The 13,315-nt window shown below is 40.5% G+C and overlaps 1 non-coding gene across 1 annotated transcript; it reads right to left on the reverse strand.

The window, feature by feature from the left end:
* Positions 1-6,168: 6,168 nt before the first annotated feature.
* On the reverse strand, positions 6,169-6,243 carry Trnat-ugu (transfer RNA threonine (anticodon UGU)). The gene has a single exon. It is a non-coding gene; the product is annotated as a tRNA-Thr (tRNA).
* Between the last annotated feature and the right edge of the window lie 7,072 nt (positions 6,244-13,315).

Here is a 13,315-nt window from a genome sequence, read left to right on the forward strand (position 1 = left end):
CTGAAGTAACAGCAAAAGGGTGGAATTTAAAGAGATAGGACCTGGATAAACTGAAAGAACCAGAGGTTGTAGAGAGTTTCAGAGGGAGCATTAGGACACGATTGACAATAACAGCAGAAAGGAATACACCAGAAGAAGAATGGGTAGCTTTCAGAGATGAAATAGTGAAGGCAGCAGAGGATCAAGTAGTTAAAAAGACGAGGGAAGAGTAGTAATCGTTGGGTAACACAAGAGATATTGAATTTAATTGATGAAAGGAGAAAATCGACAGTAAATGAAGCAGGCGAAAAGGAATACAAACGTCTAAAAAGTGAGATCCATAGGAAGTGCAAAATGGTTAAGCAGTGATGGCTAGAGGACGAACATTAGGATGTAGAAGCATATATTACTAGGGCTAAGATAGATACTGACTACAGGAAAATACTGACTACTGGATCGTTGGAGAAAAGAGAACCACCTGTACGAATATCAAGAGCTCACAAGGAAATCCAGTCCTAAGCAAAGAAGGCAAAGCGGAAGGGTGGAAGGAGTATACAAGGGCAATGTACTTGAGGGCAATATTATAGAAATGGAAGAAGACGTAGATGGAGATGAAATGGGTATGATACTGCGTGAAAATTTGAGTGAGTACTTAAAGACCTAAGTCGAAAAAAGGACCCGGGAGTAGACAACATTCCATTAGAACCGCTGATAGCCTTAGGTGAGCCAGCCATAACAAAACTATTCCATTTGGTGACCAAGATGTATCAGACAGGCGAAATACCTTCAGACTTCAAGAAGAACATAATAATTCCAATCCAAAAAGAGCAGGTGTTGACTGGTGTGAAAATTACCTAACTATCAGTTTAATCAGACACGGCTGCCAAATATTAACACGAACTCTTTACAGACGAATGGAAAAACTGGTAGAAGCAGACCTCGGGAAGAATTGTTTGGATTCTCTAGAAATGCAGGAACAAGCGAGGCAGTACTGACTTATCGTAGAAGATAGGTTAAGGAAAGGCAAACCTACGTTTCTAGCATTTGTAGACTTAGAGAAAGCTTTTGACAATGTTGACTGGAATACTCTCTCACAAATTCTAAAGGTGGCAGGGGTAAAATACAGGGAGCGGAAGGCTATTTACAATTTGTACAGAAACCGGATGGCAGTTATAAGAGTCGAGGGGCACGAAAGGGAAGCAGTGGTTGAGAAGGGAGTGGTTGAGGGCTGTAGCCTACGCACAATGCTACTCAATCTGTATATTGAGGAAGCAGAAAACGAAACAAAAGTAAAACGAGGATAATGGAATGTAGTCGAATAAAATTAGGAGATGCTGAGGGAATTAGATAACAAAATAAAACACTTAATGTAGTAAATGAGTTTTGCTCTTTGGACAACAAACTACCTGGTGATGGTCGAAGCAGAGAAGATGTAAAATGTAGACCAGAGCTGGCCAGAAAAGTGTTTCTGAAGAAGAGAAATTTGCTAACGTCGAGTATAGATTTAAGTGTCAGGAAGTCTTTCCTGAAAGTATTTTTATGGGGTGTAGCCATGTATGTAAAAGAAACATGGACAATAAACAGTGTAGAGAAGATGAGAATAGAAGCTTTTGAAATGTGGAGCTACAGAAGAATGCTGAAGATTAGATGAGTAGATCACATAACTAACGAGGAGGTACTGAACAGAAGTGGGGAGAAGTGGAATTTGCGGTATAACATGACAAGAAGAAGGGATCTATTGGGAGGACACGCTCTGAGGCATCAAGGGATCACGAGTTTAGTATTGGATTGAAGCGTGAGGGAAAAAAAAGTAGAGGGAGGCCAGAAGATGAATACAGTAAGCATATTCAGAACGATGTAAGTTGCAGTATGTAAAACCATAGCTGTAGTGCTCTACTGATTTATTTTGCTTTTGTTTCAGTTAATATTACATCGTTAAGCTTCTGTAAATGTGTTTGATTGAATAGATAACACAAAATTGTATACTCCTTTCTTTGTACAAACTTTGATGTCATGGTTTGGTTCTATGCAAAGTGGTATATCTGTCATTTAAATTCTTTGTCCCATTTGGAGGGAACAAAACTTACTGTATATAATTGTCATTTCTGAGTGAATAATTTTTTGTAGAAATGTCAATATGTGCAAATGTTCTGTTTTATTTAAAACGTTTGTTTGCTATTATGTAAATTGCTGATCCTCACTTAGGATTCTTAGTTATTTGATATGCAAAAGGTGTAGTGGTTCCCCGCGGGAACGGAACTGTGTAGCGCGTGCAAATTGTGGTTGGCCTAGGTACGAAAAGCGGAACAACAGTCAGTCGGGGACGAGCTACCAAACTGTGCACTGCCATGTAAAAATTGCATGTTGTGCTGGGTCCGAGAGAGGCTTTTTCTGCTACTTTCCAATGCCTCGGATGGATGGATAAATAGATGGAACGATTCTGGAATTGGAATCATCGTCGCCACCACGAAGGGCCAGAGTCCAGCAATTCCACCTGCGAATCCACCTACCAACATGCAGTTGCCACCACATTGCGCAATCACTGTAACGGAATACTATAATGATGTACAGTGAAGGATCAGCTTACTGGATGTTTTAGTGTGCACAAATATAAGGTTACTTATATCTGAATTTATGTACCTACCTCGATTTTTTCCCTATCACAACACCTATCAGTTTCCTCTCCATCTGAACTATGATTACCGAGTGTCCTATTTTGTGGAAAAAATGAAAGCCTCAGAGTTAGATGGATAATTACATAATGTGTTTGATTTTTGATGAGAAGGAAATATTCAGGTTCACTGTGGATTCAGTGAAATTGTGGGAAGCAGTAAATGTAGTTTTGTGAAGTTTCAAAGTCACCTATTATTTCGTTTATTTCGCTACGATCGCAGGTTCGAATCCTGCCTCGGGCATGGATGTGTGTGATGTCCTTAGGTTAGTTAGGTTTAAGTAGTTCTAAGTTCTAGGGGACTTAGGACCACAGCAGTTGAGTCCCATAGTGCTCAGAGCCATTTGAACCATTTTGAACCATTTCGTTTACTTGCAAGTAAAAGACTGTGATTATAAAAACAATTTACGGTTTTTTTAAAAAAAATTAAAGTTCTTATAACTGAGGCTTATAAAGTTTTGCTTAGCTAATGATCATAGTGCTACCTGTAGTAAATTTGAAAAGGTGAGTCAGTTTCTTGCAAATTTGTCAACATTGTGTTTCACTGTAGTAAAAGTGGAAAACTGCATTTATGGAAAATTATATGTTCATGATTACTAAGTGTTTGTCTCTCTTGCGTATTGGAAGTGCATATTAATAGTATGACAGGATCCACAGTTTGTCTATAGTGCTAATGCTAGGTAACAAGTACCGGGAAGACCGCTATTTATGAAAACCATAATTTCTTTATTCAAAAGATAGTGAGAAGCAGCCTGTTAGTGTATTCCAATTAACTTTCATCCTAAATAGAATAGTATTCAGTTGAGAGATGTTTAACCTGTGACCAGTTCAGAAAAATGCAGTGAACTGCATTTATAATTTTATGTCAGCTAGGAAAATATTTGAACATTAATACTGAACCTATATCCAATTAATGATTCTGCAGTGAATAGTAATAATAACGTTATAAAGACCATCCAGTTTGAGTAAGCACTGAAAATAATAGTGTGTTTCGTTATTCGTTATATTTATGCAAATAGTTTGTGCTCCTCTAGCTGTTAGCTTCAATCTTACCGTAAACATATGTATGTGTCAGAGTTCATTGCACTCGCGTGTGACCTAGTCTAGGTTGTGTTTGTTCGTTGAAGTTACTCATACTTACTTTCTTAAACGAGAACGTTAATCTTTCTCTTGCCTAATTAGGCTGGCGACCGTTTTCTTTACTCTCTAAACAGTATAGCTAAGTAAAATATTATTTTTTACTGTTTAAATGTTTACGTAATTCTGACTTTCACTTCCGATAAGCCACTTCCATTAGGTACAACACGATCAATATAACAAAATTCCTCTCAGAGTGTAACACTGTTCTGTTGCGTTGTTCCATAATTGCTTTAATAAAATTGTTTTATTTCACAACCTGCTTCCAGCTTTAAGGTTATGGTACAGCAGTAGCAGACAGGAGTGTCATACGTGGCTTTTCCGTGACAGGACGTTTTGTTCTGATGGGGCACACTACGTAATAAACCAAACTTGGTATCTGATTGTATAAGCTACGTAAATGCTGTTGCAGTGTTATAAGTAGTTACTCGGAGATGTAGAGACTTGCAGAGGATAAAGTAGTTTGGAGACCAGCATCAAACCAGTCTTGTACTGACTCCTACAATAACAACCACACACATAAAAAAATATGCGAAGGTGGTGTCTGTTATATACTATAGCTACTAATTTAAAACGTAATAAATGGAACCAACTTGAGGTCACGATATTGTTCAAAACTTGACAAGAGAGTAAACATTTTACTCGGGTTTCAGATGTAGCCAGGGCACGGAAAGGATACAGTAAGTATAATAATTCTCACCGGCTTCTGGAGAACGCGGAAGAAGAGAGTCGTTGCACCATAGCTTAGGTATGAAGACGAACTAGAAACGATATCATGGCCACAGGGTACCAAAGTGAAGCAGGATTTGCAAGACTCCCGTAAGAGTCCGCCACAATGTCACTAACCCATTGCGGGTTCCAGATGACTACGTGCCAAAAAATTCCAGAATTCGCCCACCACATTGCCTTGTTCTTCAGGATGCTGACAGCTCACCGAGAGAAATCGCAAAGCGGCATTCCTTATTACTCAGGCGACATCCATGCTGCACACACCACAGCCGGTTGCTCCGACGCATGTAAACAATCTCCTCGTCACTCGCGGCATCTCAAGGGGGGCCGCCACACATCCCAGGCGCTGCAGTCCAAGTCTCTCCAACGGCAGCGCGCACGCAACCAAATAGCCTCCCGTTCTCTTCGCAAGAAACCCTCAGACTGGAAGTTTCGAGAGGAGAGAATAATCGAACCACGCAAGGAGGTACAAGGTGCAACAAAACCATCGCAAAACGATTTGCTGCGAGACAGCCACGGACGACTCTGTCCTACCCCTCCCTAGTGAAGCAAGTAATGGGGAATGGGAAGTGAAGGAACCAATCCTCAACTGTTACTCGACAACCTAGTTACTGAAAATTTTTAACTGATTTTAACTGCACTTACAGTCTTGCCACCAGCTGTTTCTCGAACCAGGAATGTAACTGTAAAAAGGACCTTGGTCACCTCGTAGGGACTCAAAAACAGTGGCATCATTTTGGATGTAATCTTGGCAGTGCATTTACACTGCACTCAGTTCTTTTTTATAATACGCAACTAACAACGCGCAGAGTGACGGAATATCTACAATTTATACAACCCCCAACGTATGCGCTATATTGTTACTAGACACCTCCATATCTTTCCGAATTGTTTCTGGACTACCGTCGACTGGCAGAATGCCACCGATAGATCAGACATTAGGTAATGGTGATTTGACAGGGAGAATGAACATGAGACGAGCAGGCGTTACCTATGGGCTTCTTGGTTCGCAGTATTTATAGCAAACGTCAGCCACACTATCGGCTGGTCCATCGAGTCTGTGCACTTGAGTGAAGAAGTATGATACGTGCGGACATTAAGTTGAGATAAAGGTGACCTGAAAACGACGGCTGCATTTGGTGCGACGTCGTCGTTACATGGCAGACGGCATTGATGAAACAACAGTTCCCAAACCCTCTCGATAAAAATGCTTGAGCATTGCCACTCAATAACATTGTGGGCGCACCAAACATAGAAAAAACTTAAAATAAATGCAATATAGTGACCCTTGAGGTACTTGATTTACTAGGAAACAACCACACAAATAGAGAAAAGGTAATTAAAACCACCAGTAAATACCTGTTTTCATACTTAGTACGTAGAAGGGGCTTCACGTAATCAACGAAATTCTTTTTCGTGGTGTGTTTTGCTCTGTCTGAAATGAGTTCACAGTTCTTGGAATTAAGATTAGCCTTAGCTCTGAGACATTTCTGACATTATATTTGAAGATGGTATCTGTTCTTTCGGACATGTCCGAAAGATCAGGTACCATCGGTGACCATGCAGCTCGTTAGAATGAAATTACAGTGAAATGAATACCCTTAGCTGCATACAGGTGTTGATGTAAGTCAACGGGGACAGTTGATAATGTGTGCCCCGACCGGGACTCGAACCCGGGATCTCCTGCTTACATGGCAGACGCTCTACCCATCTGAGCCACCGAAGACACAGAGGGTATGGTGCGACTGCAGGGACTTATCTCTGGCACGCCACCCGTGAGACCTACATTCGAAACTTATTGTCCCGCACTATATTCGTAGTGCCCCTGCCCATCACACTCATTACTCGCGGCTTTACTGCCGATTCCCGTAAGAGTTCGGGCACTGTTTCTGCATCTGCACAGAAGAAGATGGTCAAATGGCCGGTGGGCTTTAACTATACATAAATGAAGACGGTATGTGTTCTTTCGGAGATGACCACCTTCTTCTGTGCGGATGCACAAACAGTGCCCGAGCTCTCAACTGTCCTTGTAATTTCTGTAATTCGCAAAAATCCTTATTTAAGGTTAGCCAAGTTGTACTCTCTCTAATTTTCACAACAGTTTTAAAGGTACCAAGGTACCTGTCACAAAGAGATTCATGTAAATATTTAAAGATATCTGGAACTAAATCTTGGGGTGAACTAATCTAAGGACTTCCCATCGTACCGAGTTTCGTAACATAAAATTGTTTCCTGCCTCCAGTCGGCACGTAATAGCGACCAACTGAGGGTCGTTCTCTTGCTTAGCACGAAGTATTGCCAAACAGGTCGGGTACTTCACCAAGGATAGCCCCAACACAAAATTCATTGAATACATCGGGCGACAGTTACTCGAGTTCCTCCCGAGGCTGAAGCATGGGGCTTAGGGCATCGACAACTTGGTTATCACTCTCCTAATGTGCCGAACCTCAAAAGAGAAGTCATATATTCAAACCTCGCATCTCGCTAGTCTCCGTGTCTCGTGAGGACGCGCCAACACTCAAGATAAAACTTTGTTATCAATTTCCAGTAAAAATTGCATACGTTTTAAATAAAACTTGAACGTTTGAAAACCAAACAACACAGCCAAACCATTAGATTAATAGAATGAATATTTTTTCTGCATCTCTTAATGCCCGGAAGGCGTAAAATGTACGTTTTCTTTCACCTCTGTCCTCGTAAAGCAGAAAAGCGGCAATACCTGTATTCGATGCATCAGTCTGCTTTATGAATTGAATGTCATAATTCGGAACCCCAAAACAGGCGCGTGTCATATGATGCCTGCTGCAGCGCTCCCTAGATAAATAGTTCGTCTTTCCGTCACAGATGATGAAGGAGAGCGGCTAATTGTGCAAAATTTGAAAATAATTTGCGAAAAAATTCGCCGTTTCCGTGAACCTTGCAAGATAAATATTTTGCTTCTGCGATCTGGAAACTTCTGTAGTGCTAGGGTTCGTTGCTGATCAGTGGGCACTCCCTTAGCAGACACTACCTGACCGTCCACACTAAATTAACTTTGGAAGGCTTAACGGTAAGGCGACCCTCGATCAGCCACTCAAGAACCTATATGCATTATGCAACAAATTAGTTTCAAAGTTACTACCATGAATAACATTATCACGATAGTGGTATACGCACTTACATTAGAGGTCTCCCTGTCCCAAATCCAACGAACAGTATAACACAGCTGCTCCCGCGGCAATACCAAAGGGGACCAGTCTGTGTTCGAACAAATCGTTTGGTTTGGTTGGTTTGTGGATTAAACGGACAAACTTTTTGTTTGGTTGGTTAGCTTGTGGATTAAAGACTCGAACAAATTCCAGTCTGTAGTAAATGCAGTAACAGCTTCTGAGTTTTTGGCAAAGGGATTTGATTATACATTTGGTTTAAATAAGAGATGGAACAGTATTTAGCCCCAGAAACTTGCCAATACAATTACGCAGTTCAGGAAGCGGAACAGATTCGAGAACAACATTTTGGTTCAGTGCTCTGCAAGCCACTACCGGTTGGTAACCTTGCCCCTGGGATTTCGCCACCAAAAACATTGGCGAGGCATAGGGAGACATGAGCGGCCCAATTATTCCTTCTGCGAGCATTTTACGTAGAAGCAACCTCAATTCCCTCGTTTTTAGAGGAGACGAAGAGACTGTCGGATTCACACCTTATCGGTCAAATGGATGGTGTACTCAGTTTTATTGGTACTCCCAACTGTCCCCCGGGACTTCCGGGAATTGTTCGAACACCTCTAACAAAACCACGCGTAAGTGCGACATATCAAACTTGGGTTTGACGGTTGAATGGTGCCTGCTTTAGGTCGACACAAAGGATGTTTGAGATCGAGTCTAAATTTAAACCGGACGGCAATATCAACATAATCCAATTCGCAAACCGTTTTCCTAAGAAAAAACACCTATGGTTGACACGCATAGCCAGCCCCCTTAGAATGGTAAACTGAATAGATCTACTTAAACCTTGAAGTCTGACAAAGAACAATCCTTCCTACCACTGGAACAACCTCACCATTAACCATTCTACGACGTAAATCAGACTTCTGAACCTGAGGAGCCTTGGAAAGACATACTATGTTACTAATGGACTGACGGCCTCCTCCTGAATAGTGGCACAAATAAAGGATAGATTGGTGTAGAGTGATGCACGCCGTTCTCTTTACCTTGCTTGTCTTCCTAATTGAAGCATTAACATTACACCACCCCACCTTCAACTGGCGTCAGCTCTTTTTCCCCTTAGAACTATTTTTTCCGCAGTCAGGTGAAAAACACCCTCACAGGTTATACCGAAAACACACAACTTTTCAGAACGGAATGTTCCTTGACTCTGGTCCTTGCCACAATCACGCACAGCATGACCTTCTTTATTATATCTAAACACACCTTACTGTTTTCAGAACCGAAATTAGGATGAAGTCACCCACTTATGGTACCTTCTACTTGTTCGTTACTAACACAAAATTTCTCTTGACTACGCTTGTCACTAAATCTTTTACGTTTAATCTGCGAGACTAGCTTATTCAGCAAATGTCTGGGGCTTGGTGAAGAATAGCGTCCTTGACCAACTTCTGGCTGAATGCCTTTAACTACGAGTATATTTTTCACGGCACCCACCTAGAAGATTTCTAAACACAGAACCGATGTAGCTACCCGAAAGTCGTAAATATACTGAGCAAGATTCCCCGAAATGCGTCGCACGCAACAGACATGAAAATTTACAAGCTCATTTCGACTTCTCTTCCAGAGCTGACTCTTTTGCTAAGCAGCACTACGGTAAATTTTCGTCAGCGGCTTCCGTCATCTCTTTAAGTTTCCCTACAGAAAGAGGCTACATAATTCATGGTAAAACCGTGTCCGACACTCGTAGAGCCTCACTTTTAATTTTGTAACCACTCCGTCAGCCTCATAATTGAATTATTTGCTCGTTAGCATGTACTGCAATACTTAATATATTCCTAGGACAGCGGAAAAAGGATTGGGTAACGTACTATACCTCCTCAAACCCTCCATATCATTGCCAACACTATTAGGCTTATTCAACATTTCACTCGAGTGACCGGAAACGTGAGCACCTTCTCCACTTTTGTTAACTCACTAATTCAATAAAGTAATTTTTAACTTGTCAGTTTAATAAACTATCTTCGAATTAAAATTTCATTACTTTATCAAATAATTCATGAATAAATTATTTCTATTTAGCGTCAGTAACGGATTCTTCAATATCTCGAATACAGCTAACCATAAGATTTACTTGAGTCCGTATTCAAAAACATCTGCGCCCAGATAGGAACGCTTGCCTGCAACAACAGTATGCTAGCCTGCAAGCTGTCGTTGAGGCTGCAACAACAGAAACAGGTGTCATTCATCTAGCCAACAGTATCGCTGATGACAACAAGATCGCGCTCTGGCAATCGGAGCCGACATCGCGCCGCTGCCACCATGCTACCACCAACCTTTTCTCCGAGGAAGGTAAGCTCGTATTCTAACAGCTCCATCGTTATATAAAATGTACTAGCACATTCCTAGCTCCATACTTCACCCAGGAAAAACCTGAAATATAAAAACAGTGACAGAACACAACTGAACGTTTTAACCTAGCCCTAGCGCAATACAGGATCAGAACCCCATCACTTCCTCGTAAAGATGCTCTCCCACTAATGAACTGAAAGGACTGGGGTGGGCTGAAATTACATTGCACATTTCGCTTAAAATGATTTATTTCACGCTAATTCGAACTTCAGTATTAAAACCCAAAACTTTGAACTTTCGCAGTATTAATGACATATGCTCGGTACTTCATATTAAAATTTCTGATGTTATCATCTTACAAGAAATAGCTTTGATTCACATGAAACCAAGCTTTAAACACAAATTTTACACCTGACTGTAGCGTAGGAAAAGAGAAGGTGTCAAAACTTAAATAAGTTTCAAAGGTATTAGATAAAGACTGTAAAATGAAAAATCCACTTGATATGAAGTTAAATCCTGGGATGGGGAACGTAAATGTGCTTACTAAATTTTAATGTAATCCAGTTACAATATTTCCGCCTTATCATGATAATATGAACTTGCAACTATGATATAAATAATTAAACCTTGTAAATAGCGTTATACCAAAGTTGAAACAAGTGAACAGATTAAAACAACACAACACTGGTTACATAATTTCAATTAGCAAACAGCTTCTACAACATAAGAAATAATGTTAATCACAAGCACACAGCATATTCAAAATAGCCCTCTATCAAACGTCTGGTCCGTGCGTTTTTTTTAGAAGATCAGTGACGGATGTGGCCTTTCCAATGCATGTTACACAGAAGTAAAATTGGATAAAAACACTTAAAACATACGCCGGTCGGAGTGGCCGAGCGGTTCTAGGCGCTCCAGTCTGTAACCGCGCGACCGCTGCGGTTGCAGGTTCGAATCCTGCCTCGGGCATGGATGTTTGTGACGTCCTTAGGTTAGTTAGGTTTAAGTAGTTCTAAGTTCTAGGGGACTGATGACCACAGCAGTTAAGTCCTTTAGTGTTCAGAGCCATTTGAACCATTTTGAACTTAAAACATATAAGTTACCATAAGCAACGAATGCACATAAAACATAAGAGGAGGCACCTATGCCATGAGCAAGGACCGAATTAGTGGTATCAGTTACACCAAGAGTTATCGATTTGAAACTAAACATAACACGACCAACTCGAGATCACGGCACTGTTCAAACCCTGACAGGAAATATTAGTAGGATTTCAGAGGTAGCCACGCGGGAACAATACAATAAGCATCGGTTTCTGGAGAACCCAGAAGAAGAAGGCTACCGCATGGTAGTTTAGTTCTCAAGACCATATAGAAACAACATCGTGACCACAGGCTACCAGAGTGAAGAAGAATTTACAAGACTCCCATAACAGCCCGCCACTATGTCACCAACCCATTTCAGGCTCCGCAAGACTCCGCACCACATTGTAGAATATAAAGCAGCGCCTAGAGATGTTCTTCAGGATGCTGACAGAGCACTTCGAGATACACATGCCTCTACAAATCGCAAAGCTGCCCGCACTATTACTCAACAAACAGCCACTTTGAACACACCACAGCTGACACACTACAACTAGCCATGTCTCCACACTCTGCATCACTAGCCCGTCTCACGGGTAGCCACCACATAACACAGACGCTGCAATTCCAAGCCTCTCCAAAAACAGCGCACACGACCCCAAACGCACTTCCGCTCTCCAGATATACAAGCCTCTGCCGGGGTGTTTCGGGAGAACAATCAAACCACACAAGGCGCAGCAAAATCATCGCAAAAACGAGTTTCTACAAGGTAGCCTCTAGCGGCTTAGAATGGATGACTGGAATTTGGCAGCAGGAAAAATAGTAGGAGAATATGGACTGAAGGAAACGAATAAAAGAGGACGCCGCCTGGTAGAATTTTGTTGTAATCATTCGTAACACCAAGCGTAAGAGCCATAAAAGAAATTTGTATACTGTGGAGAGTCACTGAGACAGTGGAAGATTCAGATTATATAACATTAGATATATGTTTAGGGTCCAAATTTTAAACTGTAAGACATTTCTAGCCACAGATGTAAACTCTGACCACAAATTTATCTATATAAACTGCAGACAAAAATTTAAGAAATTTCAGAGGGTAGGAAAGTAATGTGATGGGTCCTGAATACTTTGAAACAACGATAGATGAATTTGTGAAGCAGCAGAGGACATCGCCATGGAAATAATGTTGTGGCGTGTCGTAGTATCTTGCTTCGTCAAAACTACAACAAAACCAGTTGCTTATTACTAACGTAACATGAGGTTTTATTTAATAGCTGCTTTTCCTAGCTAATGATCGTTATTTTGTTAAAGAAATCTTCACCTGGGAACGTGTAGTAATGTTGTCTGTCAAGCAGTGTGAATGGCACTAAGTTCATGCAGAAAAGTGATCATATACAACCAGCAAACAAGTTAATTGCATGATAAGTAATCTCAACTGTACAAGAACAATGATGTTTAGCAATCTTCAGGGCTGTTGCATAATAATCTCATTACTAATTTGCAGATCGTCTACCTAATTTACCGGTTGTGTTATTTGAGGTGGCAACACTTTCCGTTAAGCAAAATGAACAGTTTTGTCACGTAATACCACATGCACACAACACTAATATTTCATAAAAGGTGTTACGAAATGACTAGGCTTCATACATCAGCAGAGAACATTTTTTATCACGTAAGATGCTGTTTGCATAGGCATAAGTTCACTACATTTAAAGATTATTCACAATCTAAGTGGTATTTATTACCTCTGAGTGGGTTCTGGGCCACCAATACACAATTATTATCGCAATAATGACCATTTTTATGTCTGTATAAAAATTCAGTTTTACAACTGTTGCTGCAGTATTTCACTAAGATGGCTCCTAACATAAGACAGTCACTTATCGATTCTCCTTCAGGCACTATTGTATTACAAACAAAAAATACATATTAAATCTTTTTTGTACCTTTAATAGTTGCATTAACATTTAAAAGTATTTCTCAATGTTAATCGCTTATTATTAAGTATTTACCAATAAACCGCGCTGTAGATCAATAGCGCTAATGTCTGCGCTCCTTTATAGCTGATCAGAAAAGTTAACATTTATATAGGACGAGAATCATAGTAAAATAAAAGTACAAACCAAGTGGATTAATTTTAATGAAACATAAACTCTATTTTTTAAATATTACTTAACAACATAACACAGTTTGTTACAGACCTCTGTGTTACAAGACATCAG

This window comes from Schistocerca serialis, chromosome 4 (genome assembly GCF_023864345.2).
Source record: "Schistocerca serialis cubense isolate TAMUIC-IGC-003099 chromosome 4, iqSchSeri2.2, whole genome shotgun sequence".
NCBI classification, from domain to species: Eukaryota; Metazoa; Arthropoda; class Insecta; order Orthoptera; family Acrididae; genus Schistocerca; species Schistocerca serialis.